General features: G+C 40.1%; 1 protein-coding gene across 1 annotated transcript in view; it reads right to left on the reverse strand.

Moving 5' to 3' along the window:
- LOC130923871 (mucin-2) overlaps positions 1 to 19,243 on the reverse strand; it is a 45,906-nt gene extending 26,663 nt beyond the window's left edge. The window contains exon 1 of the mRNA XM_057849967.1: positions 19,222 to 19,243. The gene's annotated coding sequence lies outside the window, so the exon portion shown is untranslated. The remainder of the gene's footprint in view (positions 1 to 19,221) is intronic.
- Positions 19,244 to 20,680: the final 1,437 nt, after the last annotated feature.

Consider the following 20,680-nt stretch of genomic DNA (forward strand, 5'->3'; position numbering starts at 1 on the left):
TCCATTTGGCCGAGCGCGTTAGCGGCTACGACACAGTCATGTGACAGAGACACTTAAGAGCCGCGCGCGTTCCGGCTTGAATAGAGAGTTCACAGAGAGCAGCAGAGCTACAGCGGCTGGACACATCAATTCGAGCTAACAAGACTCTTAACATTGCATACCGCTTCAATATATTTAATAGTATTTAGTTTTCATTCATTTTAAATTAATATTCTGTCCGAACAAGCTTAACAGAGAATCCACACCGTGCCATCACACATCAAGAAGATGAATATGTAACTTTTTCTCCGCAGTGACAAAAACAGCTGACTGTGGCCCCAGTAGGTAGGTAGCCTACCATATGTAGCATATGGAACAATGAAATTAACAGTTCACCTGCTGTGGCCCGAACGTAGTTTCACACCTTCCTCCTGGTGCGCATGGACTTGAATCGCGTGCCCGCTTGTGCAGTCCCTGTTTTTTCACCTCTTTTATCAACACCATCGTTGTTTTGGGCCTTTTTGAAGAAACGTCCGACACTCAGTTGCCTTGACATTTTTCAGAGTAAGGCCAACGACGTCATGCATCAAGAGAGACAATAGCTAATTAATATGCTCACTCGCCACCCTGTGGTCTGGGGTGTGAATTGCAACCTGTCAAAATGACGGATGGACTTCAGTTTTTTCCGTCACCGTTTTAAAAAATCGGTCAACGACGGAAAATATTCGGTTAACGCGACCCCTGGTCTGGAGCCACAAAAAAAAAAAAAAATAAATAAATTTAAAAAAACTTAATGTGACCCTCGGGAGGAAGAAGCGGCATGGAAAATGAATGAATGAATGAATGAAAGCAATACACGCTGTATGTACTGTATATTAGCTAAGTTAGCTACTATCAAAAAGACTAAGTTGGCTACAAATACATAATGAGGCTTCATGATTAAATTTTTATTTTCCCTGAAGTGCATCCTATGGAGAATCACGCACTACATGATTACTCTGTTGTACGATGTCGCCTGAAGTTTAACTTCGTTACAATATTAATGAATTAGAAGAATGTTTGTGTCATGTTTGTCCTCCTACAGAAACCATCTTAAAACAAATGTATTTTTCCCTTCCCCACCTTTTTCCATTTTCAAACAGTTTTGAAAAAGCTCCAGGGAGCCACTAGGGTAGCGTTAAAGAGTCGCATGCGCGGGTTGCTGACCCCTGGGATAGACCCTGAAACCCTTTCATAGTCAAAACCTTGCAATCACGCTGAACTGGGATAAATTGCTTACGTCTGTTGACTCATCCAAAGCGAGAGAAAAAAACAGTGCTGCATTTATGTCCTTCATTTGCGTTGCCTCACGGTCCCAGGCTTCAACACGGTCCCAGGCTTCAACTGGGACCATGTGCTTTGGTCAGATGAGACCAAGATTGAGCTTTTTGGAACCAAACACTCTAAGTGGGTCTGTTGTGCCACGAAAGATGCGCATGCTGAAAAGCACCTCATACCCACTGTGAAGTATGGGGGTGGGTCAGTGATGCTGTGGGGCTGTTTCACTTCCAAAGGCCCTGGGAACCTTGTTAGGGTGCATGGCATCATGAATGCTTTGAAATACCAAGACATTTTAAATCAAAATATGTTGCCCTCTGTTAAAAAGCTGAAGATGGGTCGTCACTGAGTCTTTCAGCAAGACAATGACCCTAAACATATGGCCAAATCTACATAGAAATGGTTCACCAGACACAAAATCAAGCTCCTCTCACGGCCATCTCAGACCCCAGACCTTGTTTTGTTGGCAAAAGGGGTTTGTACAAAGTATTACATCAGGGGTGCTAATAATTGTGACACACATTATTTGATGTCAAATAACTATTTCTTTATGTGGGATTTTTTCCCCACTGAATAAATGCACTTGTATTGAAGGTTGGATTTTTCTCTTTTTTTCCATTAAGGTCCCATATTATTTGAATTAAAAAAAAAAAAAATTAGAATCTAAAAAACACATCTTAACCAGGGGTGCCAATAATTATGGAGGATACTGTATGATGCTTCTTGTCTTTTTTACTTTTAGCTATCTTCTCAAAAGGGTTTCTAAAATTATCTTACAATGCGGAAAACGAGGGAAGTTTACACATGCGCATATCGGCCGCTATTTTCGACAGCAAAATACGGCAACCCCATTAGAATAGTGTCTCTGCCTCATCTGTGTTGCCTATGCGATTGACCAAGATGCACCCGTCAAAAGAGCCAGATATGGCTCGCAAGCCATAGGTTCCCGACCCCTGGGCTAAAGCAACATTGCATACTCTTGTGCTTATCTCCATTGCTAATTTCAATTATTAGCAGTAGTAGTAGTATTTGTTTTATATTTATTTATTTATTTAATTAATTTTATTCGTGATTAAATGCGATTTTTTATGTATAATTTTATTTCCTATTTTGATTCTTTGTTTTCACGTTCTATTGATTTTAATGTGATTTTTATGATCTTCATGTGATATAAATCACTTTGAATTAGCTTGTGTTGAATTGTGCTATATAAATAAATTTGCCTTGCATATTCTCTTTACCAAGATAAGATAACAAATTAGTACCATGTGTTTCCAAACATGCAAGATGGAACGCAGCCTAGCTTGAAATACATTTCAAATAGCCTGGTACTCCAGACTCACCGCTGTTCCAGCTATTGAGTCTGGCCACCATTAAGCGGATAAAATTACCAGGGCGGAGCAAGCCACAGCAAACAGACAGCGGAGTGGATCAATCAGCGACGGGCGGGACGAGGGACTTGCGCGCTGAAGTAAACATACGAGAAGAGCGGAGTTTATTCAACATGGCTAGCGCGAGACAGACTGTTGTCAATGACTTGTGTCGATGTGTTTTTGGTAATTTAAAACTGATTTTACCGTGGATTGGAACATATTCTTGGCTCTCCTGTTCGCCATCTGTGTTGTTGTGGAGACGACTTCCGACGCGGAAGAGTGACGTTGCTCGTTAAGAACACATCACGCAAATAAACGAATCTGATTTGTCGATTGATTTTGTACTTGCTCGAGAGGCCGTTAATGGGCTGGGTCCCAGACTATTCTCTCAGTGTTTGAAAAACACAGGGAAAACAGTATGGCCGTGCCAGGCAACATTTTAAACTCCGGTGGGGAGAGTGAGGGAGAGGCGCAGCTAGGGTTGCCATCAGTCCCAGATTAGACGCGACAACCCGGAAGTTCTGACTGTTTCCGCTGCCGGCATCTCATTGTCGTCTCGTCAGACTGGCATTCGTCTCGTTGTGTTCTAGTCTCCAAACCATGTTTTTAGCTCCTCATCGTCATGAAAAAATTGTTCGTCGACGAAATATTTTCATCATCGTCATTGGTGATGAAAACAACTGTTATTTAACGATGGTCCTTTCCAAGTAGGTACAGGCTTTGCGCAGTGTGTGGCGGGCCTAATGAGATCAAGCAGTACATGGAAAATGGATGGCTACTTTTTTGTATTTTTTTTTTCCCCTCACAATCACCTTTTTTGTGTGTGCTGCCTCTTTTGACCCAGATTTTCCTGACATGTTTATATGTGTTAGACTCTATGCATCTGGGAGCAACCATTAGTGGCGGCGTCTGCTTTTTCTTCTTCTGCTTCCCTCCCTCAGTGCTTTACTTTTCTAGTGAAGGGCAGATGTGTGTTTGCATGTGCGTGTGTGTATTTGTGTGTGAGACCAGGGAGGTGAGGGGAAATGTTAGCACACATTCCTTTGGAAGAAGGGTTCTTGCAACAAAAAGGACAGCGTGGAATTTCTGAAGTGATCTGGTTTGCATTGCCTCACAAGTCTGATCCTTCCACACAGCTCCGACAGAAGTTATTAGACGTCGTTTCCTACGTGGCCCAGGCTTGGGTTGATTAGAATCATACACGGGCCCTGCTATGTCGACCCCGGTTATGTCCCTGTGGATGTAATGGGATATAGTGTTCAAAGGCAAAGCTTTAGTCTATATGTAAGGAAAGCAAGAAAATTCAGCATGCTTGACGATGATTAGGTGGGTGAATATTCAGCAATAATTACTGATGGTATGAGACTGCAATCAGTCTGATCTCCATGAGTCCTCTGGGAATATTAGATCGCTGTAAAAGACTAATTCAGTTAAGGCACACTCATGTTTCACTGTTTGTTGTGTTAATTTTTCACAGAAAGGACATCTGAATTTCAGATGGTAACTCCCTTATTCTAAAGAAGTTGTAAAAACAGGTTGTATGCATTAAGGGTATAGCCAGAGATGTGTCACAATATGGGATTGGACTTTCCTTTTCAGGGAAATAAATACCTCTAAAGTCTACGACAATGGCAATTCCAAAATAAAGGAGTCAATGACCAGCCTAAACAACAGTGTTAAAAGGAATTAAAGGTGAAATATACACCTGAGCTGTGTTCAGAATCACTACTTGTTCACTTTATACTGCCCTATATATTGAGTAAACCATTTTGCAGTGCTGCTGGAATGTGTAGTTAACATTGAACTATTACCCCATTTTATTGTGCCCTCGATGTCTCCCACAATCTATCTGAACAGCAGTAAACAAGGACGGTCACTAGAAATCTGCCGCAAGAAAATTGCCCCATGGTCACTGGAAATCGGCCGCAAGAATATTATCCCAGAAGCATTGTGCTCAGCATTGAGTGTTTTTTGCTTTTACTTGAAGAATGTGAAAAATTTTACTTCCTCAAGGTTGAAGTTAAGGTTTTATGTCGGCCACAGTTTTTAATATCATACTGAGGACATTTAGAAACAATGATGCCAGCCTGGCGCCTGCTAAAACATTATTGTTCCAACTAACCATCTGAATCCAATAGACTAAGCTAAATATACTCTAGAGTCGGCATAGTTTTGTGGTCTAAATTGCTTCCACAGATTGGGTAGGGTATCTAAGAATGGTTTTAAAATGGTTTGCAGGACTTGAATTGGACCCACGGACCCATAAGTGTACTGTGGCAGGCCTAGCATACTAATTCTAATGCTAACACAGAGAGACTGTTACAAACCACAAGCCACTTGGATTGTTCTGGGGAATGTGAAGTCACACATAGGGTTTATAAGTCATTAGGAAAAACTAATAATTATAATAATAAGGTTCATGCAAGGTTAGGCAGTTTAATATACTAACTTCAAGTGTACTGTTCTGACATGAAAGTATAAACCAGTGTTTCTTAACTGGGGTTTGATCAAGAGCCCTAATTTGTACGCTGTCTAACTCTAGACAAAGTGACATTTTAGACCAGGTTTTAGACTAGTTTGCCCTCCATTCACAGGCTTTATTCCAGGCCCGGATCTAGGTTTACCCACCAGAGTGGGCACTAAGAAATCTTGAGGGTGCACCCCCAATGCAGGCTTTTTTTTACCCTCTGCATTTCTCCGGGCTTGGGACCGGCGCAAGTAGGACACTGGCTTGTGTCCCGTTGAGGCTGCATTAATTTTGGGGGGGTTTATTTTACTTTTTTTATTTTTTCATTAATCTATCTACTTATTCTCGCAGTCGCCGTGATGTCACGATTACGTCATCTCGCATAGCAATGTGTCGCCATTTTGAGATGGGGCACGCACAAGTAAACATCCATAGACAAACGTTGTCTGAAATTCATATATTTCAGATGTGTTTTGCATCTTTTTTTTCATAAAAACATCTTAAACATGACTTATTATTATCATGAGTCACTGCCGACAGACGAGAGAAGGTGATACAATTTAAAATTAGCGTGTATTGGCCTGACCAACTGCCCATACAAAGTCACAGCTGATAGCTGGATAAACAATCCAAAGGAATTGCCTGCAGTGGGGTTCGGAAACATCTACAACTACCTCATAAAGTCACCCAGTAAATTTACCTTTATCAATTACGTGGAATATGTACTGTGTGGAACTAGGAAAACTGGTAGTATATACGGAGTGATTATTTCTGCCATAATCGGTAATTCACCTCCAAGCGTTTTTTAGCCGTGAACACGTCACGGCAAAATAACCAATTCCCACCAGGCCAATAATATACCGATTGACCAATTAGAGCAGTTCACGGCAAAAGAACAGTAACGCTTTGCGAGTTTTCGGTTACGGTAATAATAACCACTGCCTAGTCTATTGAATCCAAGCAGCAAATTGGGGCAAAAAAAAAAAAAAATCAATTAAAGTTTACTCGCCAGTAATAAAATGTCGGCTGCAAACGTAAATGTGCCTGGATTTAGGGTCCCACTGGCGAGAATGGTCCACGGAACCTTCTTCTTTTACTGTTCCTCGATTGATTGCTTTCAGCCATTTGCTTGTCCTTTTCTTCTCACGAGGAAGAATGAAGAACTTCAAATGCGGCTCCGAACTTTTCCTTGTGTTACAACCCGCAACACGGTAACTTTTAGTCATTCCGACGGAAAAAAAAGACCGCAAATAAGACAATAGTTCAACACGTATGTACTACAATGCACAACAGAGCAACTGCTTGTGACTCGTGTTTTGCTCCCATTTCAATATGGCGACGCTTTGTTGTGGCTGGTAACCTCATTAATGCCCGGATGTCCGACTGGGAGAATGTGTCTGGAGGAGAGAGAGGAAGCGTGCGGATAAAAAACGAGGTTGGAAAAACAGCTTGTTTTGGTGATTGCTTGTTCGCCGGTGTTGCAACCAACAGTAAACGTTAATCCTGCAATTAAAAAGTAGGTGAGACCAACTCTCTGTGCGTTCTCTGCATCCAGTGCAACGCTACAATAGATATTCCCGACATTTTGATTGGGTGGGCACGACTCACGTCTGGGTGGGCCGTGTCCACCCCCTCACCCCCCATACATCCGGCCCCGCTTTATTCCATTTCTTTCAACTGATAGCCCTCTTTTTAATGGGAGGAGGGATCGGTTTGCTCAGTGGAAGGTTGACTTGCACTTGGTATGAGGAAGTATAACAGACCTACAGACAGCGTGAGCTGCGTATATATATATATATATATATATATATATATATATATATTTTTTTTTTTTTTTTTTTTTATTGCGTCATTTTACATCATGAAAACATTATGTGATGCAAGGATGTGACAATAAAATAAGAACTTAGACATGTAACCAAAAAAAAAAAAGAAACAGTGTGAAATGAAATGAGTTTTATTTCATTTGCCCTCGTGAAAATCTAAGGGTTCGGTGAATGCACCTGTGAAACTCGTGGGGTTCGGTAACTTTAGCAAGATTAAGAACCACTAGTATAAACATTATAAAGGAAAAGTCCTCTGAGGTTGTAAAATGCAAGATTTGGTAAACGTACAGCTTTAATGCTGCACAAAACGTCAGTTTGATGCACCGTTTCTTAATTCAACATAGGACTGGGGCATCACCTCAACATAATGAATTCAGAGTTTGTTTTTTTTACAGTACATCTACAATAAAATAAAAATAATATTTCATATTTGTTATTTTATCTGTACAATTCTTAATTTTAAGATACAACTAGAAACCATTACCTGTATAGTTTGTAGAGGATTTATGACTCCTGGCAAAGTATTGAAGGGTTTGTGTGGTGGAATTGGTGGCAAAACGTGAAGGACCCAAGTACAGGGACCAACAAAAGGTACAGCAGCAAAATTAAACATACTTAACTTAAAAAAAAAAAAAAGAAAAAAAAAAAAAAAAAACTTGAAACAAAGCAATAGTGAAGACAATAGGGAAAGCATGACGGTGAAAGTTAACTGACATTTCAGAATTGGGTCTTGAGGAGACAGTTGGTGTTTTCTCAACTCTGAGCCGGTGTAGTTCTCATTACATTAAAATGCAATACATAAAACATGGTCTTATCCAGATGAAAACCACACTCATCAGTGTTCACATGCCACCGGCAGCCAAGTCAAACAAACGCCGGATGTTGCTTTTTGGCTCATTGTTTCCATGTAAGAACAGTGCAGCAACACCTAGTACATGAGCGTGGCTTCTTTAGTGTCTCCCATGGGATGTTCAGCTGTTATAATATGCGACACTGAAACCCACTGCTCATTTAGCACCAGTGTTGTCAGTAACGCGTAATGTGTTACTGTAATCTGATTACTTTCTTTCAGTAACGAGAAATCTAACGCGTTCATTTTTCCAAGTCAGTAATCTGATTAAAGACCAAATGTGAAGTAATTTCATAAAATGCCAAATAGGGTCACAATTAATGTAATTAAACATTGTCCAACAAATAAAGCATGAAAAAATAATGTATATGTTGTATATTTGACAAAATAATCGCGTTTCCGAAGTTCGAGCCTGAAAGGGGACGAACCTGGAAGTGATACGTCACACCAAGAACAGCGATGGCAGCGCTCCGTACGGCCGCCATACAAAGCCCTTCAAACAATAATTCAAACAGCGATATAAGCGATAGATCGAGCGCAAGTGAGGAGATCCAAGTTTTTGAAGAGTTGGAGGAAGAGGAGGAGGTTTGGATTTTATGTTGGACCATACATGTACTGTATTAGCCGGACGCTAATCAGGATGCAAACAATGTGCCCAGACTACCTGACATGGAATGGAGACAAGACCCATCCAGATTACAAGATTGGTAAGATATAGGCTGTTATTATTTTTGTGATTTGAAACATGTCAGGTAAATAAACCACCTACTATTGCCTGGGATAAAAGAAAAGTTATGACGAAATCCCGATCATGTTGTGTAATGAACAGTAGAAGCTAGCGACGTTAGCTTTTATTTACCTGACATGTTTCGGCGAACACCTCCGCCTTTGTGGGACGCAATGAGGAACAGACCGAGAGTAAATATCATGTTCAACTCATGCCGCTAGATTAAAAAAAAAAAAAAAAAAAACACAATCATACCTGACTGTGGCTGACAGCCACTACAAACAACGCCCAGTTGCTAGTTGCTACAAACATACGGCTACAGTAGATATCATATATATGTAGAACTAGATGCAAAATGACAGACGACGTCAGTGTTAGAACTTGTATTATTGAACAGAGATGCGAAATGACAGATTTTCCGGCGTAAGTAAACAGCCGCCATCTTAAAGCAGCAGACCTCTCTAGAATGCTCTGTTGTAGCGAACCTAATTAACTTTTTATCTAAAATAGTCCTAAATCGGCAGAATCTTGTCTTGAATCTATTTTTTAATGATGAAATAGTTTTAAAACTTTGACAAAAGTAGACAGAAGGGAAATTATGGAATAACGGGGGCAATTTTAACAACTGTAACAGTTGATTCACAAAATTAAATTAATTGAATGTAGTTTAAAGCTGCTGATACAGAATGGGGACTGGAGTTTTTTTATTTACTGTTATTTTTGTATATGTGTTTACTGTTATATGTTAACTTGATACTGAAATAGTAGTTTGGTTTAGCCTGAGAGGATTTTTGAACAATTTTGGAACTAATGTACAAAGCATTTAAAAAAAAAAAAGGAGGGGGGGTGCATCTATAATCGTTTTATAATCGAATCGGAGCCTCTGAATCGTAATCGAATCGTTAGGTTCTCAAAAGATTCCCAGCTCTAGTAATCAGTAATTAAATTACTTTCTTATGTAATCTGTGACTATTTATCACTAAAAATTCATAATTCATTAGCCCACCATGTAGTACAGTACAAGTATCCGGTTTGAACATTACCATAAAAATGACTCAAACTGTAATCCATCAAAACTTTTGTATTATGAACAAACATATGGATGATTGCTTGTGACGTTCCTTCTGCTTCTGTTTGGTTCAGATCATTCCCATGGAAATGCCTTTCTGCTGAGTAGTTGGGCCTCCAAGCAGATGGGTGGAAACAAGGCGGGAATTATTGTCCCAATTCGAGTGAGCCTCTTGTAAAGAAAGCATGCTGCAGAACTCAACCAAACTTTACCAGGAGATGGAAAAACTAAACGTTGTCATGTTACTGAGCTTTAAGACAGGCTATGCAAGGACTTCATTCATCCTGCAAGGGACATAAATACATGCTGTTAAGATCTGCTCCACTTTTCAATAGTGAAGTGCCTTAATACCGGGAGAGTAGAGGCCATAATTGTATGTTTGTCTGAGGGAGTGACATTATTTGAATGTTTACTACACTGTTTTACTCAAGAGTGACCTGGTTTTTAACAGTTAACACTTTGATTACAGATTAGTCTGACATAGTGATTCAGTAACTGCACTCAAAATACTACCCACTTCCCCATCTTGAAATCTACCCAATACAAGCACACACACTAAAGTCCTTCTACCCCCTCACTTGCACTACATCTGCAAGCAATTAAATTGATTCGTTCATACCTCCAGCCATCTGGCCCCTTTGAGTCTTTACTCTGAATTAAGAATCTACATTGGATATTTTCCATTCCGAGGGCTTCGAGTTTTTTTTTTCCAAGGACACTAGAAGCTTTGTTACGCCCTGTCGTTCTATATTTCTCAGGGCAAATAAGCCACGGGAGATGTGTTCACTCTCAACTGGGAATAACTTACAGTAATACGATTTGCTTAGAAAAGTACAAGCTAAAATGGAACATTCTTGTAAAGTGATGTTTGAGTTTGCAACAATGGAGTGCAATTAAGGTAGCAGAAGTTCGACGTGTTTCTAAAATACTAACCTGTATGTTGATAGGGAATTTTAGAAAAAGTATAAAGTTCTCCCAAATAATGTCAAGTAATATGAATTAGTTGGCTATTTAGAATCATATATAAAGCAGCTTCGCGGCGCCAGTGTTGTTTTCGTCAACGAGGATGATAACACAAATATTTTGTCAACGAACAAGTTTTTCATGATGATGTCGTCACGATGGCGCACTGAAAACGTGTCCTGGGAGACCAAGACATAATGAGATGAATGCCAGTTGTCTTCTGATGACACAGGAACGGGATGAAAATTTGCCAAACTTTCTGTCATAAATTCACAATGTGTGATATTTTCTTATTGTATATGTACTAGTTAGAATGCATTAACAGTGTTTGGTCGTGTCACTCATGTGACGTGCTGCGCCTGCCGCAGCACCACACACACGCTTACTCACCGGCCTGTGGGTAAGTCTGTGCCCATTCCAGGCTCATTTTGTGCAACTTATGTGTCAGGTGTTGCTTGGTAAGTTTTGCTTTCTTATCTTGGCTAGATACAGTATACTATGTTGCTTTAGCCTTTAAAGGTCTGTGCTGAGTCATCATAACACACTAAACTAACTTGTAGCGTTAGCATAGCGTTCGCGTTAGCATTTAGCTCGGTGTCTTCTTAAACTCTTGGAAAACATTTTACATACAGTTTTTGGCATGCAGTTGAGTTTATTTAATTGCAAATGATATGCTGTTTTCCTGCTAAGTGTGTATTATCATCATGAAAATGGTTGTAGACAGTTATGTGCTTGTCTGTCATGTTCATTCGAAATTATTGGAATTTTTTTTTTTTTTTTTTATTCATGGACTAAAACTATTGAAGTTTATAGACAAAAACATCTTGAGAATTGTCAACTAAAACTAGATGAAGACGAACACAAATGAAATGACTAAAATGTGACTAAGACTAATAAGTATTTTCGTCCAAAAGACTAAGACGAAAATTAAAATGGCTACCAAAAACAACACTGCTCGGCACTCTCCTTCTTCCGCTTTACCCTCTCTTTTCTGCCTGGGTATCCTCCCTACGGTCAGGGGCAGGTCGCTGGCTGGGGGTCCTGTTGGTCGGCCGGGTGTCACCTGTTCCAGGTGGCATCCTGTCCTGTCCCTGGCTCAGTGGGCCTTGGGGGTCCTGCTGAGTGCCGTGTCAGTTGGGGGGCTGCGGCGGTGGCTTGTGTGTTGGTGGTAAGGGTAGGCATGGGGAACGGTGGCACGTCTCCCCGTCCCCTCCCTGAAGGCCGGTTGTTGGGGGCGCAGATGGTCCAGGGGACCACCCAGGATCCTGGGGGGATGACGGCGGCCCCTTTGCTGGAGCTGCGGGAGGAGGGATGGGCTGCGCTGCCCCCCCCCCCCCTTTTCCCGATTGCTTGGGGAACGCCCATGGCCCTGGGGCGACTCCCGCAAGGCATTTTCATTCGTTTGCAGGACTGTCACATGTCTGATCGGATTCACGCATGACTAGGTGCAGTTAGACAAGTAGAGAAACTATCAGTGTCAGAATTAGCAATCAGGCAGCATAGAATAGGATGCCAACATATCCACACTCACAAGGGATTCACATAAATGCTAGGTTCTACACCTCACATGGCTGATTCGTGTACACTTCACCCCTCCCAATCACTTATTTTTCTGACTCCACCCCCACCACCCTCTTTCTCCTTGGTCATCAGGCCACCCACATGGTGTCAACCGGAAATACAACTAGCTAACAATAGCACCAACATATTCATAGTTAGTGTGGGCGTTCAATATATTTATTGTTGTTGTTTATGCTTCTCTTCTGTCTCTCTCCTTCTTTCTTTTTTTCTGTTCCCCCAAAACCCCTTCCTTTTCGCTGCTTTCTCCTAATAAACAAAACACATTGAATAATCACAATGGGAGTATGTCATACTCCTATGTGATACATTAAAAAATGTTCAGACCAATAGGATACTCAATTTCCCATTCTTTGTGTCAAGCAGCTGAACAGGACAGTTTAAAAAAGAAAGAATCATATATGCATTTAGCATTTTTTGTTCAACAGAAAAAAATTTCACTATTGATATTTGGCGAGCTTGAAAAAACATATTAAACTAGAGGAGAACTCTGAGAGAGTAGCCATCTGCCCAAATAAGAGGAGGACTCTGAGAGAGTAGCCGTCTGCCCAAGCAGCCAAATTCAAAGCATCGCCATATTTTATAGCGTGGGCACGGCTTTTAAGTATGAAAAAAGGCAAATTCCTTTTCTGACCCCTTTGACCTTTAACCTCATGACCCCAACAATAGATCACCTCTTTTGTTTCATATTAAAAAACATATCCTGCTGTCTTAATAATAATCCCTTCATTTGTTCTTGAGCTATCATGAACACAAACATACAAATTCAAATTTTGGCCTTGTGACCTTTGACCTCATGAAAAAAAACTGAACCTCATACAGACCAGGCGTGCATCTATGCTCATCTGAAGTTGCTTTATTTTTCCTGTGTATTTCCCCCGAAAAAGCAAAGCTGTCCTTGGTAAAGATGGATGTTTTGCCAAAGTAGCGGTAAAGGTTACTTCTGCTGTTTGCATTAAGGGTCTTCACAGTGTGTTCCCCTTATCGCTATCATGGGACAGGTGTAATGAGCTTGCGCTGACCTCCAGAGCATCACATTACTCGGGAGAAGAGTCAAGATACGAGAGGACACATTGTGGCCATTAAAGAGAGTCAGTGGAGGCTAACAGATGGGTCATGGAGAAGCTATGTCACTGGATGTTTTTGGGATGGTTATTAATGGCCTTTGGTTAGGAGATGAGGAAAGAAAGGCCGTTTTTAAAATCACCACTCAGAGCCATCCAACAGCTGCGTACACAAAATTGTGGAGTGACCACGTCAGTCTACTGGAATACTAATTGTGATTATATATCATTTCACGAAACCTGCTGTAAGCATAATAGGAATAAAAACTAATACGGTATAAAATTTAGGCTCGCATGACTGCTGTAGTTTAACATCATCATGACGAGATTCCAAATCCCCTGCAATTCAAACCTTAGGCAACAATTTCCACTGTTAAAGTTACTTGGATGTAAAGGAAAGTTCTGACTCATTCCCATGAGTTCTCACGCAAAGTAAATCTGTTTGCTTCCATTTACAATGTAAAGAAAGTGATTCCCAGGCGTGACAGGAATACGGTATCTGGCTGTCGAAGTTGTAGACCAGACACACACAATGACCAGGTGTTGACTGTTGTAGACATGTTGATAAATGGCAGACAGATGTTCATTTTACTTTCATTTCTTCTTTTCATTCTTAGGCACACCATAAAATAAGTGTTCCTTTGGTTGGTTTCCCATCAAATTGTGCAACAGTTTTGATTGGATATGATTTTATGGTGGAGTTACACAACATTTGTATAATTATCTAGAGCAGTGGTTCTTAACCTCGCTAAAGATACCGAACCCCATGAGTTTCACACGTGCATTAATCGAACCCTTTGGAATTAAAAATATTTTTTTTCTTTTTTCTTTCAAATTCAAAATCAATATGTAACCTAAATGAATTTCCCTTCAAATTTCTTCTCATTTAGACAGCAAGCCAAAATGTTTGTTTTTGTCTTTTTCGCTCACAGCCTGCATCATCATCAGACCACAAAACCAAGACTAGCCCAATGTGCATATCTTAGAATTTTTCATTCAAATTTGGAGGAATATATCTTAGATTGTTCATGATTAAACCTGCGTAGTTGCATTAAACCTTGACCGTGCAGTTGCTGTCATGGTTACATCTCAAGATTCTCAACCCAAAAAAATGCCACATACCAAAATCCATTATGCCACACACCAAAGAAAATGTCACATGACAAAAAGAAGGCCACATCCCAAAATCCATTCTGCCACATAGCCTATTAAAAAAATGCCGTATGCCAAAATACATTGAGCCACATGGCAAAATCAATTTTGCCGTATACCCCAAAAAATGTCACATCCCCAAAAAATGCCACATGCCAAAATACATTTTGCCACATGGCAAAAAAGTGCCACATGGCAAAAAAGTGCCACATGGCAAAATCAATTTTGCCACATACCAAAAAAAAAGATCCACATACCCAAAAAAAATGCCACATGCCAAAATCCATTTTGCCACATACCAAAACATGCCACATGGCAAAAAAAATGCCATATGGCAAAATTAAATACCGAATATCGTGTTGGCCCGAATATAAGACGGTGTTTTTTGCATTGAAATAAGAGTGAAAAAGTGGGGGTTGTCTTACATTCGCCGTCTAGACATTATACCCATTTACGACGATTTATGGCGCCAGATATCATTGAAGCGATGTTCTGTCATGACAGATCTCAGCTACTCGCAAGTTTAACCAGTTTGCAATGTTTTATTGCAATGTTTTTCCTTATTCAGATTTGTTTCAAGACAACAGTTAGTTAGATTTCACTTTGATGGTTATTGCAGTTATTGCAATTTTGTTGTTTTATCTCAATAGATTGGTTTATTTACATTTCAAAAACCAGAAGCCATTCATTTACGAATGTTATTGCACTTTAGTTCACATGTTACTTTGCTATCAAAAGCTCTATTTGTCTTGTTGTTTATGTTATTTTGTGAAAGGAAAACATTATTCAGATGTTTGGGATGTCACAAAAGCGAAAAATAGCTGTGTTAAAGTCAAAGTTATGTTCGAAATGTATGCTTTTACAAAATGCTCAATTTCTCTGGTTTTTCATCGGAAATTGGAGAATTGCTCAAACTAAGCTATTTTCTAATGCTGATTTCTAAAGAATGGAAAAAAATATGAACTTACTTTTTTTCCTGCTGAGAGAAGAGAGTCTAATCTTTCTTTTCGTGGGTTCGCTGTTTATATAGCAATAGAACAGAATTTTTTGTGGGCCTTGCAAAATCAGTCAAAATCCAGTAAAACGGCCGGGAGTGAAGGGGGTTGCACCGGTGAAAACGGCCACTGATCACTGACCACTGATCTAGAGTGATGGCACAAAATGATTTTCCTGTAGCTACCTCAATCCAGTCGGTCATCATTATTACTTATGGCCAGAGGTGAGTCGGGTAGCCAAAGATTTTACTCAAGTAAGAGTAGTGTTACTTCAAAATAGTATTACTTAAGTAAAAGTAAAAGTAGTCATCCAAAAAATGTGCTCAAGTAAAATTAATGAAGTATTCAGTGAAAATAATACTCAAATTATGAGTAACTGTTAACAATGTCAAATTTTTTTCGACAATGGTATTTTTTCCAGCAAATCATCTATATGGAGTGTTATTATTATACTGTACTGTAACCTATTATATGACCATATCAGGCGTAAAAAAATACACAAAACTCATCAAATTTCGACTAGAAAATTATGCAGGAATAAAACATCACTGTTCCAAAGAGCATGAGTGCCCTCTAATGGAGAAAACATATTTCCTACCATGAAATCAAAACAATCATATCGCCACTTTTCCATGGTTTATCGGAGCCAACTAGAAACTGAGAGCGAGAGGGTGAAATACGCGCTGCAAGTAATGTTGGCAGCCATGCTCTATGCGAAATATTACGGCACATTAAAGACACCACGTGATTGAACAGGCCGGCATGATTACAGGACCTCTGACTGCAAACTTGTCTGTAGTCATGTGACCGGGGAGTTACATGATAGGCATAATGGAGTCATGTGATTATTGTTGCGACGTGCCATTGGTGAAACTGGTCGAGCCAGTGTGGGAATCTGGCAAAAATAATGTAAAATCTCATGTGTAGAATAAAGGGGAAAATTAAAACGCCTCTAGTGTAGCCTACATTATCGGAGTAAGAGTAGCATTTCTTAACAAATCTACTCAAGTAAAAGTAATAAGTATGTATAGTAATTTCATCTATATTTCTACTCTAAAATTCAGATAATTTTCAATTAACAATCGTAAATTTAAAGTTTTGACTCCCCCGCCCCCAACACTGACAACTACTTTGTACATTGTATGACTTCTCAGTAGGCACCATTTACTTTTAAAGGGGAAGTGCCATGGAAAATTGACTTTTTAATTGCTTGTGTGCAAATAGTTGAATCTCTAGAGTGGCTCCCATCAAGCGTCACCCACCAAGTGTGAAATTAACAATCAAGTAAACACTTTATCTTCCTGTTTCTGAAAATGTGTAAGTGAGCTGTTGTGACATTCGTCCACACCGTTTTGCAACAGTGCTTAATGTTGATGTCATTAAGATACATCGGAAGTGTTTTAAATTATATGAAAAAGAAAGAAGAACATCTGTGTATGGCTCCTATAATTGTTCTTGTGTTCACTGACCTTTTGCATGGACTGCCAACTTTTTTTTTTTTTTTTTGCCAAAAAAACTGATTTATGATTGTTTGAATGGTAAAATGCAAAACATGTTTTAAATATATTTTTCACTCCGACTATATGTGCTTTCAGCCTCTTAATACATAGTAATAACTACACAAACTCACACTTTGTCATGCGATAAATTGAATAACTGGTTGCTAGATTTCATTTTTTGGAGGAAAGAAAACGCAAAAACAAACAGCAGAAAAACTTAAAATTAGACAATGGCAAATCACTTTAAAACATTACTGACCATAAAACAATCAATTGAAACCAGGCATTTACATAGGCTGTATAAAAAGTCATATTTTAGTGGGGTTTTTTGTTTTGTTTTTTGTTGTCACATTCAGCTGCTGGTAATTGTTCTCATTACAGAGTGGGCAGTGTTCCCTGGACACAGGTGTGTCCATATCACCAGCGGCGTATTTAAACGCAAGCAACCCAAAGAATAGTTACCGTGATAGTCTTGCTGGTCGCCATCAGACGGTTTTGCACTCTCGAGCCTCTTATTCGTATTTAGCTAGTTTTGCTACTGCCTCGGTTTGCTTGTTCTGCCGCCCGCGTTTTATATACTCTACCTTGTGCAGGTGGTTTGTTACCTTATTGGCTTACTTCCCAACCACCTTAGTTTACCCTCTGGTTAGTTTTTGTGATCTCTGTCGACTTATACGACCATTTCGACTTACAATCAAGGTCCTGGAACGAATTAACTTAGTATGTAAAGGTACCACTGTATTTGTTTGACACCAGAATAAGGAGTAACGGATTTTTAGGCAATTTTCTTGATAGTCAGTAGTGTACATACACTAAGAATACCGATCGTACTGCGATCAATCGCTTCTAGCCTCTCCCTGTCAAAATGGATTGAACATCTAGCACTGTTAATGTCATCCAATGAGTTAAAGGAACACATGGTAACTTTTCAGTTATGTTCGATTTTAGCGACGCCGGTGGACAAAATCGTTAGTGTTTTGCCTTAAGGAAGACTGTGTTTCTCATTAGGACCAGCTCTGCATTTCCCATGAGGACCAGCGCACACTCGTACAGTGTCATAAAATCATCAATCAATTAAAAAAAATCAAGCTAGATTAAACAACATTTCTGTTTCCAGCGGCTGTGTGAATGATGAATAGTAATAAGGTAATGAATCCAGTTGTGGCTAAACAATAGCATATGACAGTTAGCAAATGTGTGGCTTCGTGTGGACAACCCCCTCACCCCACCCGGCTCGTCAACGCTGATGAGTTCGGTTGGGGGGGCACCCGCCAGCGAGTGAAAGCCGCACCAATGTTTATTTTGTATACCCTAGTAGCCTGCCGTTTTTTTTCCTGCTCAGACAAAACTTTTTGTCTCTTTTGTTGCTCTGCCATCTTTGCAGAATGTGCGCTAAGGCGTTCGCATTGACTTCGGTCTTTATAATGAATAGGGAAAGGGGGAAGTGACGTATGCCGTAAAGCAGTCAGCACATTTGTAGTTTTTTTTGTGTGTGGCAGGGTTCCTGTTACCCTCCTCAAAGTTAATTAGTGCCGGTGAAAGCGATACAGACCCCCTCAAAATATAAAAGACGTGTCATTCAACTAGTTGTCAGTCGACATATTATCACGAATGTTATGAAAATATTTTATAAAGGTTGAAAAGTTACCTAGTGTTGCTTTAAATGAGTGCCCTATAAAGAGTTGCTTTTTGTAGGCCAGACAATACTAAGCAAAAAGTACACATTTTACTCCTCTTTAAACATGATGTTCACCACCGAGTCAGTTTTACACCACTCAATCTCGTGTCTCACCTCAAACTCACCTTAAAATGTCAATGTTTTATATTACATTATCCCTCTGAAGAGGACATTGTAACTATATGCCCATAACATAAGCCCGACGCGTGTGGTTGTTCAATGAGCCTCAGGTGTATTCAGTCACTGACAACAGACATACGGCCTCAGCAGGAAGTGTGAAGGATACGCTTTAGCTTAGACACGGTCATCCTCGCCTCTCAAATAGCCGGCATTTTTGTCACGTCTGCCGGTGCGTGAAACCACTCAGGCGCTTAGTAAGACAAGACAATGTGGAATGATTATTCACACAGTATTGCATGGTAAGTGTCCTTTCCCATTTAAAGTGAACTTCTTGTTATTGCTAAGAGGTTACTCCGGAGGCCACCTGAGTTGTCTATCTGTCGTTGCGTGTTGGGTTGAATCGCATCTGTTTAGCATATGGAGTTGAGCTTACAAAGGGCTTTTTGCTGCGTGAAAGAACCAATTAAGGAAACATGCTTGTCCACCTGATACAATTTGTTATGGAAAACCTGTGTACTCTCAGTAAACCCTTTAATCCACTACCATTACCACGCAGCCACCCACCTCGGTGGACACCAGCGGGGAACTTTCTTCGCTTCCAAAGCAGACAACAGAGGCTCTTTGAGGCCGCCTACAAGCTTCCTTGCAATCTTTTGCCAGTGCGCTGGAATGACAGAAAAAATGAAGGGAATCTTCAGTTCATGGAAATGCTGAATATACATTGCCTCTCTTGTGTAGATACAGTAGCCTGCAGCTGTCTTCGTTATTTCTCTTTCAGTCAAATTAAAGCATTTCAAGCTGTAGTGACTATTGAAAAAAGAAGCAACAGGCTTCAGCTGGCTTTAAAAATACTCCCTTATTTGTAATGTCCTTATTCTGTACAGTCTTAGGACAGGGGTGTTGAAAGTGGATAGAATTGCTTGACAGAACTCCCTGACATGAAGGTTGCCACGGAACCAGATTTTTTTGGGGGGTCAAACCTCGTAAAACCACTGAAATGCAGAGAAAACTGCTTTTGGCACAGTTATACCTATAACACATACACACGCAAAAAAACAGGTTTTACACATATATGAGGCTACCAGGGGTGAAAGTGGACCAGAACGGTCAGGAACGCAGTTCTGGTATAAGATTCAGGGCCAGAACGCAGTTCCGGTACACGTTGCTTTGATTCCAAAAATATGACGGCAACTGTCCTCGTTGACCCCCCGGTCTCATCTGGCTATATGGACCTCCTCTTGTTCCCTCACTCTATTGCATCTCTACTAACTGTAACTCTGTCTGCTAATTCCCATTAGCAGTCCCGGTGCATCTTGTCTATCCGTCCTGGGAGTGGATCTCTCCTGACTGTGGTTCTCCCCAAGGTTTCTCATTTTTTCCAAAGGGCTTTTGGAGTTTTTCCATGCCGACATGGAGGGTCTAAGGATGAGGGATGCCCAGGACTTGGGACTTGAACTTTATTTAATACATTTACTGTTTCTGACTGTGTATCATATTGCCTCTGCAAAGCCCTTTGAGACAACCTTGTTTTGATATAGAGCTATACAATAACATTGAACTGAACTGTCAAAACGCTATATCAAAAAAAAAAAAAAAAAAATGCTAAGCTGCCACACATGCATTTCATCTCCAAGAAGAAAACAATCTACCAACATCAGATTTACATACACAAGTGTTAAGAACAAGCACAATAAAGTGCTTGTGTAGCGTAATCCGTTTCCACCGATGTTTATTATTTATTTTATTCCACGGACAGCATGGAGGTTTCCCCAGCTGCTGCAGTTATCCGAGTCTGACGATGATGAGTCACATCAATGTGCGAATGCACGGAGCAAAGCAAAACGCCTGGAGTCATTTATCCGTTCAATTGGCTGACATACTGACATGAGATACAGTAGTTATCTCTGATTGGTTCAAATGTGCATGTTTTCTGGAACAGAAAAAAAATGCAATGCAACATAAAATGGATCAAATCTTTAAGAGCAACGAAAGAGTTGGGGAGGCTTTTTTTTTTTTTAATCAT

This window comes from Corythoichthys intestinalis, chromosome 11 (assembly GCF_030265065.1).
Source record: "Corythoichthys intestinalis isolate RoL2023-P3 chromosome 11, ASM3026506v1, whole genome shotgun sequence".
NCBI classification, from domain to species: Eukaryota; Metazoa; Chordata; class Actinopteri; order Syngnathiformes; family Syngnathidae; genus Corythoichthys; species Corythoichthys intestinalis.